This window comes from Lepisosteus oculatus, chromosome 11 (genome assembly GCF_040954835.1).
Source record: "Lepisosteus oculatus isolate fLepOcu1 chromosome 11, fLepOcu1.hap2, whole genome shotgun sequence".
In the NCBI taxonomy this organism is placed as follows: domain Eukaryota; kingdom Metazoa; phylum Chordata; class Actinopteri; order Semionotiformes; family Lepisosteidae; genus Lepisosteus; species Lepisosteus oculatus.
The window spans coordinates 21,627,820-21,640,121 of NC_090706.1; positions in this window are offsets into that span (position 1 = coordinate 21,627,820).

Genomic DNA, 12,302 nt, shown 5'->3' on the forward strand with positions numbered 1-12,302 from the left:
GAGATGTCGATTTACTACTGAGCAAGCTCTCAGATAACAGAATGTTAATCAGTCCATTTGCAAATGGATTTGCAATTTTCAGACTAATCGGAAGCAGTATATTCGAGTTGGCCCCTATCTTTCAGCCTGCTGAACTATTAGCATAGGCGCAGCCAAAGGTTGTGTGCTCTCTCCCCTACTTTATTCCTTGTACACCAATGACTGCACTTCCAGCAACTCCTTGGGTTAAATTACGTTATCACATAATTACTTAACCACAAACGGCAATAAGAGCCGGTATAGGGAAGAAGTGGATCGACTTACGTGGTGTACCACTAACAACTTGGATCTTAACACCACTAAAACTGTAAAAATGATAATTGAAACCCCAGCACTCCCCCCCCTGGTAATCAAGGACACTGCTGTCAATGTGGTGGAATCCTGCAAATTCTTGGACACCATCAATTCAATTCAATTCAAGATGCTTTATAAGCATGACCGATGAGTACAATCAGTGTTGCCAAAGCAAATAAAAATAATAAAATTAACATGGAACAAAACAAAAAGTAAAAGCAAAATAAAATCTACAGGCATACTACAGACATTTACAACAAAGACATATCATAAAATATTTACATATACTGTAAACATATTGAGCATTATTGGGAGACAGACTCACTGTTCCTCAGGCTGGGCTGCCAGTTAAACTGAGTTCCCTCCTCCCTCTCCCAGGAGGATTGGGACCCGTTGTGATTCTGGCAGGTGTGGGAAGTCTGGGACTAGATTTCTGCATTAGGGGAAGAATGTTTCGCTAACCCCAGAGTATCTGTCACAGTGCAGTAGGAAGTGCACCTCTGTCTCTATTTCTCCCTGCTGGCAGTGGAAGTCTGCCTGTCACCCAGTTTCTATGGCCAGGCTCTGGTCACTGAGCCTGTACTTCCTCAGGGTCTGTTTCTTTTTGCTGTTTCTTATCTTGGTCAAATATTCGGCTAGTGTGTATTGTCTTTTTAGGGTTCTGTAGCATTCCAGTTTATGTTGTGTTTGTGTGTGTGTGTCCCACTGTGAGAGATATTGCTGTTTGATCTGTGCTGTGATGTGGTTGAGTCTGAGTTGTGGTGCTCTAGCAGTGCTGTCCTGATGCTGGTTAGTGTGGCTAAGGTCAGTGAGCCTCAGGACCAGCTGGCTCAGGGGGCTCGGTTTTGGGCTCAGCTCTTGGTTCAGCAGGGCTTTGCGGTGGTAGGAATTTTGGTCGCTGTTTTTTAGGTGTAGCCAATACTTTAATATTCTTTTCTGTATGTTTATCAATAGTGGGTACTGACCTAATTCGGCTCCGCATCCGTTGTTAGGTGTTTCTGTGGGGTGTTTGTCCCATTTAGTGTTGTAGCGGCAATGCTTATTAATAAGACAGAATTAAGTGTTGCTGTGCTTTCCCAAATGAGGCCTCGTCTCTCTGTTCATCTCTGTGGTTTAGGCACAGAGAAACTATTCATGCAGGCTGATTTAAAGATGTTTTCTTTTGATAAGGGACAGCTCCCAAATGGGGATGCACTTAGCTAAGCCTGGCTATCATGATCAATGGTCATCCATTGGCGCCTATCTGCCTAGGGAGTGCCAGATGGACATCTGGACTGCATTCCTAAGTCTCAGGAGTAAGTGACTCATATCTCACCTTGATCAACCAATCAGGGACTGGTAGGGCCGAGTAACCCACGTGGGACTCTGATGCCCATGGAACTTTCAGCCAATGAACGAGCTGAAGTTCCTCCAGGTAAAAACAGGCAACACAGAGGGCCTGAGAGAATTCTATGGATTCTGTGGACTTTTCTAAAGGGAATTCAAAGGAGAATTCCAGGGCAGGACGGCCCAGGAGCAGAAGGCTCCCAAGGGCAGGACATTCTCGCAGCGCGCCTCCTGACCATCCTGAGACTCAGCCCAGACAACCATGGAAAGGCCAGTGTGTCCGAGTGCCAGAACTTTCCTTTGTTCTAAGAGTCTAGAGTGGAGGTTGCCAGAGAGTAACCAGAGGATTCACCCGAGGTTAGCAAGCCTCATGAACAGGTCGGAACTGTGGACAGCTGCATCGCTATTCAGAACTAGCGCTTCATCAGATACAAAACTGGTCTTCTTCCTGACCTGCTGGGACCCACAGTCATCTTTTCTCCTGTGCACAAACTGTGCTAGTTAAAGCCAACACTAACTAGCCGGTCCGTGAGCATCAGCAGCACACTGTCGCAAGCTGCACAGCACAGCCTGGCATGGAGCCAGAGACCCCGCGGGAGATCTGAATCCCCAGAGATTGGATGAGTATTCAACTTCAATGCATTACAGCTCGAGAATTCAATTGTTATCCCAACCAGTTGATATCAATTTAATTCCTAAGAGTTATGTACTTGTTTTGAGTATCTAATGTAGAAGTTGTAACCAAGTTCAATTACGAAACGGTCTAAATTAATGATATACTGAACGTATGTCCTCTTGATGTGTAACACTTTGTAACTGAATATATACCTTTTGTATTCTGATAACCCTCACGATAAGATCGGTTAGGTTTATATGCATATTTTATGTATTAATAAATGTATCCTCATGTATTAGTACCCGTGTGTGTGTGTGCGTTGTTTGAGTTATATCGCATGGTTGGATTCTAAAGCCATCAAAAGAATCAATTTTGTGACTTACTGCTACAATTAATAATTGTCCCAGTAAATGCCCAAATCCTACAGAACTGGTGCCTTCAGGAAGCACACTACAGTGTACTCCTGGTCTGTGGGGGGACCCCACACTTCACTGCCGTATAGGGCAATGGGTTGGATTACACTTTGAAATATTTGGAGCCAGATTCTTGTTGGTGGGTTGATGTTGAAGAGCCTCCTTCTTATTGCGTAGAATGCCTTGAGTGCCTTCTCTCTCAGTGCCTTCACTGCCAGGTCAATACTCCCAGATGAGCTGATGGTGAGGCCGAGATATGTGTAGCTGGATGTGTTCTCCAATGTGTTGTTGTTGAGTGTGAATTTGTATCTGTTTCCGTGAGGTCTCCCTTTCTTTTGGAAAACCATAACTCTGGTCTTGTCCAGATTGACTGTCAGCACCCAGGTCTGACAGTACTGCTCCAGCACTGCCAGTTTCTGCTGCAGCCCCTGTTCTGTGGGCGACAGCAGGACCAGGTCATCTGCATAGAGCAGGAACTTGATTTCTGTGTGGTGTGTAGTGTGAGACCAGGGGCTGCAGACTGTTCTAACATTCCTGCTAATTCATTGATATAGATATTGAACAGTGTTGGGCTCAGGCGGCAGCCCTGTCTCACCCCACGGCCTTGGGTGAAGAATTTGGTCTTTTTGTTTCCAATTTATACTGCACATTTGTTCTCTGAATACGTTGATTTAATAATGTCGTACACTTTGCCCTCTATGCCACTTTGGAGTAGTTTATAAAACAATCTTTCATGCCAAATCGAGTCAAATGCTTTTTTGAAATCGACAAAGCAGGCAAAAATGTTTCCTTTCTATACATCATCTCAAACACTCTACGCCGGGATCAAAACATTGCTTCCATTATAAAGAAAGCACAGCAGTGCATGTACTTTTTGAGACATCTCAAAAAGCTTGGCATTGCACAATTATTCTCATACTGTTCTACGGAGCCATAATTGAAAGTGTGATTACTTTTTCTATCATCGTCTGGTTTGGCTCCGCTACTGCACAGTCCAAAAAACAATTGCAGCACATTATCAAGTGTGCTGAGAAAGTGATTGGCTGCAATCTTCCATCCCTCACCATGCTTTACCAATCTAGAGCAGTGAATTGGGCCACACAGATTATTGCAGATCCCTGCCACCCATCATTTATTTCAAAAGCTTCCCTCCAAAAAACGTTTTAAAGCAATCAAAACCAAAACCAACAGACACCTGGACAGTTTCTTTCCCTATGCCATATCCTTGCTTAACCAGCATCGTCCCCCAACAACTCTTCATTTCAGCTGAAACAAGTTTTAACTATTATTACTGCTTAGTTCATACATCTTGTATATCTTGCGATTAAGAACTTGCGCGTCTTCCCAACATGTTTACATAGTTGCACCTTACTCCTCAGACCGTACTTTAGCACATGGTCTGAACTTGCCATGTGTGTTGCATATACTATAATGTCTATTTTTCATACATTTGCACTGTACTGTAAAATGTGAATGTGCCTGTGCCTCACAACAGTAGGTCCCTGAGTTCAATTCCTGGGTGATATCAGCATGGAGTTTTATGTTATCCTTGTGTGTCTGTGTGTGCTATGGTATGCCATCCTGGGTGTATCCTGCCTTGTGCCTGTTGCTTTGGATAGGCTCCAGTTCCCTAGCAACTCTGTATTTGATAAAGCGGTTAGAAAATGGATGGATGTAACAGTAGGAATACTCTTTGATCATCTACATCCTCATCCATGTTTACTTGTTGCTTCCACATACCAGTCAAGACTGCTATCCTACATAATTAGACTTTTTTACAGTCTCTCAGTCTTCCTATCTCATGGAACCCGTGGCACAACAATTTCAATAACTGCATACTCAAGACACAAAGCACATGACACAACACAACTTAGAGGCCATTACTCACAGAACAGTACAAGAACTCCATTGGCCCAAGTTACAAAAACCCAGATGTCCCAAAGAAGCTGTCCAGCATCTCAAGATCTCTTAAACCATCTCCAGTCAGTGACCTAGAATGCCTCCTTCAGGCACAGAGCAGAAACTTGGTGTCGTTCCAGGCATCCACCTCATTCCAAGCCATTGTAAACAATGTGGACCCTTATACACCCCGCCTCTATCCCACTACCCTGTGTTTTTCTGAATTCAGCTTTAGATAGCGGCAGGAAGACAATATCTTGGATGATTACCCAGTGTCACAACTTCTCTTGGGTGCTGTGGTCCAGTTTCTTCTGTCTCTTATTCCTACTGTGTTCTGAAACCCTCTCTCTTGATCTGAGGCCCAATTAGATGTATCACAAAAGTGTCTATGCAAGGAGAGCCTTAGATTAATGAGAGGAAGCTCAAAGAACAAGATGAAAAACACATTAACCCTTTGGGAGACACTGACCAATCAATGCAATCTTAAAGTTATCATATTCCTTGACACCTGTGGTCCCACACTTATTTTTTCATTTTGTGACAGTAACCCAGCTAGGAAGTATAAGGCTGCTATCCTTGCAGAAAATTAAAATGATGTTTGGTCTTTTATTGTGGTTCAAAGAGGGTGTTGTGAAATATTAACCTGGTGCTAGGGAGAGCATATGTCAAATACTGTTTATGGAGTAAACAGCATGTGTGTATGATCCTGTGGATATGTGTTATGTAAGAGTTTCAGCAGCTCAAATTGATGAGCAGCTACCTTTTAACTCATTCATTTTATGATAATGGGCTGACTTAGAACCTGGCATGCTACAATTCTTAAGCCAATGCATACAGTAGTGAAGGCCATTCATCAAGCTTAGGAAGGTTCCGGTTTGCTACATTTATCCTTCTTTATCTGTGCATCACACTAGACGTCTAAGTACCACCAGACAAGATCTATATTAAATTGCTGAACATCCTTTAAGGACATCAAACTGGTGATGTGAGTGTGTGTAGTACTGGCACAACTTTAATTCAACAATGACCAAGGAATTAAGCTCATACTCGTTATCACAAGTTATTTAAAGCCTTTGGTTTTAAATACAATGCTGTTGGTCAGTTATTTCAGTGGTTTAATAAAAACTAGTTTAAATGTTGTTGTTTTTTATTAGAAAAAGTTATAAAGAATCATTTCTTATGAGTCATGTGTCGAGTGTTGATTATCCCCGTCCTTTTTTTTAAAACCAAAATAAGGTCACCCTAGTTAAGGACTAGACCAGTCTAGTCGTAGGCTTGGCTGGCTTGAGGGTCTCCTTGAGTTTCCATGAATTCTCCTTGGCTGTACCCTTCTGTTGCCTTTGTGTTTTAATGAAGCTTGAGTTATGGCGGACCACCTCCTCTTCTTTCTCCCTATCAGCGCTTATCGCTTAAGTGTTTTACTTCTATGCACCACGAATGAAATGTCACATTGAAAACAAGATAATTTGGTGGCGACGTCTTTGCCACCATGCAGCAGTCTAATGTCGTTAGTGATCCATGGGTCAGCTTTTTTTTTTACCTGCACCCGCCTGACCCAATTTAAAATGATAAAAGTACTGACCCGAAGCCGGTCCGAACTCGCTCCATTAGAAATTACACTGAACAATATTCGAACATTCATTTGTACAAAATTTATTGAAACAGCATATCCAGATTCCTTGTTTTAAACTGACTCAAGTAGCCTAGTCTTGTGACTGTCATTTTTGTAAAGTGCTTCACAATCGATGCAGATAACGTAACCTGTGCTTTTTTCTTCTGTTATGCTATCTAACTCGCCAAACATTTCCCACCTGGCTCTTTTGTCCCTCTCTATTCTTTATTTTTATTTCACTCTTCTGGAGTTGTGTCCTGATCTGCTCTAATGAGATTGCCATTGTTTCTTTCTTTGTAATACACTGTTGTCTATATGCTTATGTTTTCTCCCCCTTTGCCTTGTGATACAAGCAATTGGGGCTTAAATATGGTAAAATGTCAGTTTTAAACCTTAAAATCACTTTAATTTAAGATACAAATGATTGGTTTTCTGCAATATTTTGCTTTTTGTCATATACAGTATTAACCCACACCCGCCAAACCCGACCTAAAATATTTTTTTAATCCGAGTCAACCCGCGCATCACAGAGTGGTTATGCTGTTTACATTTTGATATGTGAATGTGGTTCGACCATTGTAATTATTATTGTTCCTACCATTTTGTTCTTACTTTTGAATATCTTACTTTGAGTTTGAAAGTTCAAAATGTAATTTAAAGAAGCAGTCAAAGCTGAAGGGTTATTTTGGATCACTGGCTCAAATCTGGGACTCTGAAATGCAAACATAGCGATGATAGTGACAACGCAGTGCTGTAATTCTAATTCTAACATCTTGATAAATGTGATGTGCAAGGAAGCAGAAGGTGTGCTTGATGTGATGTCTTTGTCTGCTTCTGGACACGAGACTAAAGTTGCCAACTTGGATCCAGATATCACTTTTCTGATTGCTCAACAAATGTAGCTCCACTCCTTACATTAACTTTTTAAGTAATAAGAAACATTTGCAAAACAAGCAGCTTTGTTTGTAAAAATAGTTGAACTTTTTATCAAATTTTATTCAGTATTAGTTATTTTTAGTACATAAATATGTGATGATTTTTACAGGGTAAGAATTTGACATACTGTAGGCATAGGTGGTCCACCTCATCTGTGACTTGGTGCAAGGGGTCTGCGGACCATAGAACTTTGAGAAGCACTGATCTGTGGATCAGGAACAGTCAGCTGCTGTTTAACATATATACATAGTATATCTGGAATAGCTTGGTGTTAACGGACATTCTATAATAATAATTAATAATTGCTTACACTTATATAGTGCTTTTCTGGACACTTTTTACACATAATGGGACTCCCCTCCACCACCACCAATGTGCAGCATCCACCTGGATGATGCAACGGCTGCCATAGTGCACCAGAACACTCACCACACATTAGCTATTAGTGGGGAGGAGAGCAGAGTAATGAAGCCAATTCATAGATGGGGATTATTAGGAGGCCATGATTGGTAAGGCCCAATGGGAAATTTGGCCAGGACGCCGGGGTTACACCCCTTCTTTTTTTTGAGAAATGCCCTGGGATTTTTAATGACCACAGAGAGTCAGGACCTCTGTTTTATGTCTCATCCGAAGGACGGTGCCTGTTTTCAGTATTGTGTCCCCGTCAAACATAATCATGTGGGAATGAGTTAAACTGATGCAGACATTTACAAATTATCACTGTACTACTGTGATAATTTGAGCTATATGAATATAATTATATCGTTCTTAATTTCTTTAGATATGCGATTGCATATTATATTCCCTATTAATCAAATTCTAAAAAGTATGTGTTTTTTTACTGCAATAACGAGTGTCACAGAAATGGCTAAAATCATTTTAACTTTTTACAAAGTATATAAACTTAATATAGTCAGATGGAGCACGTAAGAAGTTTTTCAAAAGAACTACAGTATGTAACCGAATGAAAGACTTTGATGCTTAAAATGTTTAGGAAGAGAGTGGAATACTGGTGTGTATATTTTATTTAAACTACCAATACAGGCCATAATATGTTTATGTTCCTAAATTAATATCGTTTATAACCTTCAGATGCGTTATGCTCCTTTCTATGCTCAGCTGATAAAATTTCCCCAGAATGTACTGCATTTCATTCATCCAGAGCTCTCATTTTACTGTTGTGACATTGCGGAGTGGGAGGTGCCGCGGGACGCACCAGTAAAAAGTCAAAGCCCCAGGTGAGGGACAGAAGCACCGGTGTGAAGTTAGCAGGGACCAAAAATAATGTCAAAAGAGGTGAAAATAAACATAAAAGGCAAAAAGAAAGTGTACAGCTGTACCTTGTGACCTCCAGGCTGGGCTTGTCCTATTTAACGAGGTCCCTTCTGGGAAAAAAAAGAACCGCTAGCAGTTGTTCAACGGTGACCAGACTGGACTTACCTTATTTAATAATAATAATAATAATAATAATAATTCCTTACTTATATAGCGCTTTTCTGGACACTCCACTCAAAGCGCTTTACAGGTAATGGGGACTCCCCTCCACCACCACCAATGTGCAGCCATAGTGTGCCAGAATGCTCACCACACATCAGCTATCAGTGGGGAGGAGAGCAGAGTAATGTAGCCAGTTCATAGAGGGGGATTATTTGGAGGCCATGATTGGTAAGGGCCAATTGGATATTTGGCCAGGACACCAGGGTTACACCCCTACTCTTTTCGAGAAGTGCCCTGGGATTTGTAATGACCACAGAGTCAGGACCACGGTTTTACCTCTCATCCGAAGGACGGCGCCTGTTTACAGCATAGTGTCCCCGTCACTATACTGGGGCATTAGGACCCACATGGATCGCAGGATGAGCGCCCCCTGCTGGCCCCACTAACACCTCTTCCAGCAGCAACCTTTGTTTTTCCCATTCAGGTACTGACCAGGCTCACACCTGCTTAGCTTCAGTGGGTTGCCAGTTGTGAGTTGCAGGGTGATATGGCTGCTGGCCTTTGTATTATTTACATATACTAACCAAGGGAAAATGTGTATCCAGACTACTTTTCAGTGGGTTGCCAGTTGTGAGTTGCAGGGTGATATGGCTGCTGGCCTTTGTATTATTTACATATACTAACCAAGGGAAAATGTGTATCCAGACTACTTTTGTTTTCAAATGGCTTTAGTTTTGTCTACCTTATAATAATTATTAGCATGTGCAAATATCACAGTTTGAATTTACTGCAAGGATACCACAAGATTTTAACATTGATAGACACCATCTAATGTGTAAATTAAGCACAAGGGTATTACTAAATAGGTACATGACTACTCCAAGTCACCATAAAAACAATTCATATTTAATGAAGCATAGGCCATAAATACCAGCAATAACTATTTTAGTATTTTTTGCAGTTACTCAGTTTCAATTTAATATTAGTCTTGTTAATAGTGCACCACTCTAATGTGAACACACTATCTCCAATCTAGTTAGAAACAGCTCTCCTACTGTCAGTGAGATGAGGTAACCAGGTTCTGCTTATCTCACAAGGAAGAGTCTAAACAAATTGTCACAATGATTTGATTGACAAGCCTAATAGCACATTTAAATTATGGGCACCTGCAAAAAACAAACGGACAATAACAATAACAGGCTGCTTGCTCTTTTCCCATAGTCAAAATCAAGACTTATTCCAGATTCCTTCCAAGTAGCTTTTTAAATTTGCAAGTCCCATCTATAACTTTGGTCTTTCTGTTAGACATATGCATGCTTTGTTGCCATTTTTCTTGTGACTACTTATCCATTCTAATGATTAAAACCCTCATTATAATAACAAAATTAATGAACACAAAATAAATATCCACAATGCCGTTTGCCCGTCAGTTTGCCATCTGTTGCTTTGCCTAGAAAACTAATAGAATAGAGTGTAAGAAAACAAACATTTTTTAGTATAGATATTGTGGTTAATGATGCACAATATTAAAAATTATTAATGCAAACAAAAGATGATGAGTCAGAGAACACAATTTGCACAGACAAATATTATTTTGTACTAAAGAATTCTTGTATGTGCAAGTTCGCAACACTAATAATGGCCTGAGCTGCACAGCTTTGTTTTTGTAGACTATGTGAGAATTCCACAGTTCTACAATTTCCACTTCAGCATTGAGACTACGATATCTTTTATCAGAATATATTTGACTAAAGACCATAGCTAGAATATACTGTATTTTACATTGTGGAGATTGCTCAAATTAATTCTATTGGATACAATTATCTGGCTAATTATTATGTTTTTTTTAATGTTAGGTATTACTTTTTCAGCATTTTTACTAAAGTTATCTGGCTAGTTTGAATTTAATTCAACACACTATCTGATCCATTTGCCCAGCAAGACTGAAGTTTGACTGTAACTATAATTGTTTGCACCATTAATATGAACATTACTGTTAGCTGGATGTCTTACAAGTGTACAATTTAAACTTACATGTTGACTTTAAAAGAGCAATTGCTTCACGTTACTGACTTTAAGAGTACAGTTGAGTTAGGTTCTGTATAGGTTGTTGGATTTTGTTTTTATGCTCACCTAAATATCAACATTGATACTCTGCAAGGAACCATTACATTCATTTAAATATTACATTCATATGAACCCAATCTTACTAAAATCAAAAACTGGGAACTACAATAACTCTGCCACCTTACGTTAACATGGGTAAATTTCACTTTGATTGGCTGAGCTACTTTCTGACATCCAGCCAACAGCTGTCTCAAATGAACGTGAATAACAGCTTGTCATTTTTTTGGAAGGACAATTTCAGAAACACGGACGTTAGGTACAGGCATGTGTATTTTTGTTTAACAACAATATATTTGTGTGGGCATCAAACACCAGAGGGAACGATGAGTAAACAGGAGCAGATCACCAGAGGAGCAGGAAGGTTACTCAGCCAGAAATAGAGGCCCAAACTCAGCACATTCATCTAGCCAGTTGGAGGGACAATCAAAAAGTCAAGCAAATTTGTCAGGAAATGACGGAGTGGTGGCAAGAACACAAACAGATGCTTGGAACCTCAGCACTGCCTGCTGCTTCTGCAACATGGCAATTGGCAAGCCTAAAATGGAACTTTGCCCGATTTGAACTGATAGCAGGAGTTCAATATGCAAATTTACAAATTACATCCTGTCCCACAGTGTGTATTCTGTAATGATCTGCTACTTAAGATTGAGCTGTATTGTGGTTTGGGCGACAAAAGAATAGTCCTAGAGCTGGTACAGAATGAGTAGATGAGCAGGGAGGGCAAGGTAAAACAGTCCAAAATCCGAGGCCATAACAAGCAAGGGTCGAAAGCTGAGTGACTCAAAAAGAAAGCGTAGAGAGAAACCTAGAAGCCAAGGTCAGGAGGAAGCTGAAAGGTTTGTAACATAGGTAATACACAGTTCAAGGCACTGACGGAAAGTCCAAGAGGCAAGGTCAAAATTACAGCAGGGTTGAGATTTCCGAAATCAGAGCAAAGCAGAGAACTAGTGTAATAGAGAATTTGGAACATGAGAGGCACAGAGTACTTTATACAGAGGCCCAAAGACTGCTCAGGCTGACCTTAAATAGCTTGCTTCACTGGGACGCAGGGGAAAGGGTGATTGGCCACAGTTGAAACAAGCTTCCTGTCTGACTGTATTTCCATAGCAACCATCCTGACTGACAGGTGAAAACGTTTTGGTTGACTTCTGCAGGAGAATTAGCTTATTCCCCAGTGCTCCCAAGCTAATGGGAATGACACCTACATCTCTAGACATTGACAGAGGCCATGGAAATTCTAGACTTGTTGGAGCCAAACCATCCTTCTCCAGCACATTTCAGAATGCAAATGAAATTCAGTATATAAAATGAGTTCAGCCATGCCGCATAAAAGTATAGTATAAAATTATACTAGCTGGTATTGAAGAAAAAGATGCCTGATTTCAATACAAAAACACTACTGATCTGCCTAAGGATTTCAGGCAAGGTCCTCTGAGTGAACTGAATGAGATAAGTTGTGATGAGTTGCGACCTGACTGAGGTGATAATGCATTACAGTGATCAGCAGGCCATGGAACCAGGAAGATCCTGCAGGGAACACAAGTATTGGATTTACTCACCTGACTATAGAAGTCAAAGAAAAGTCACACTGCTGAGCTTTGCA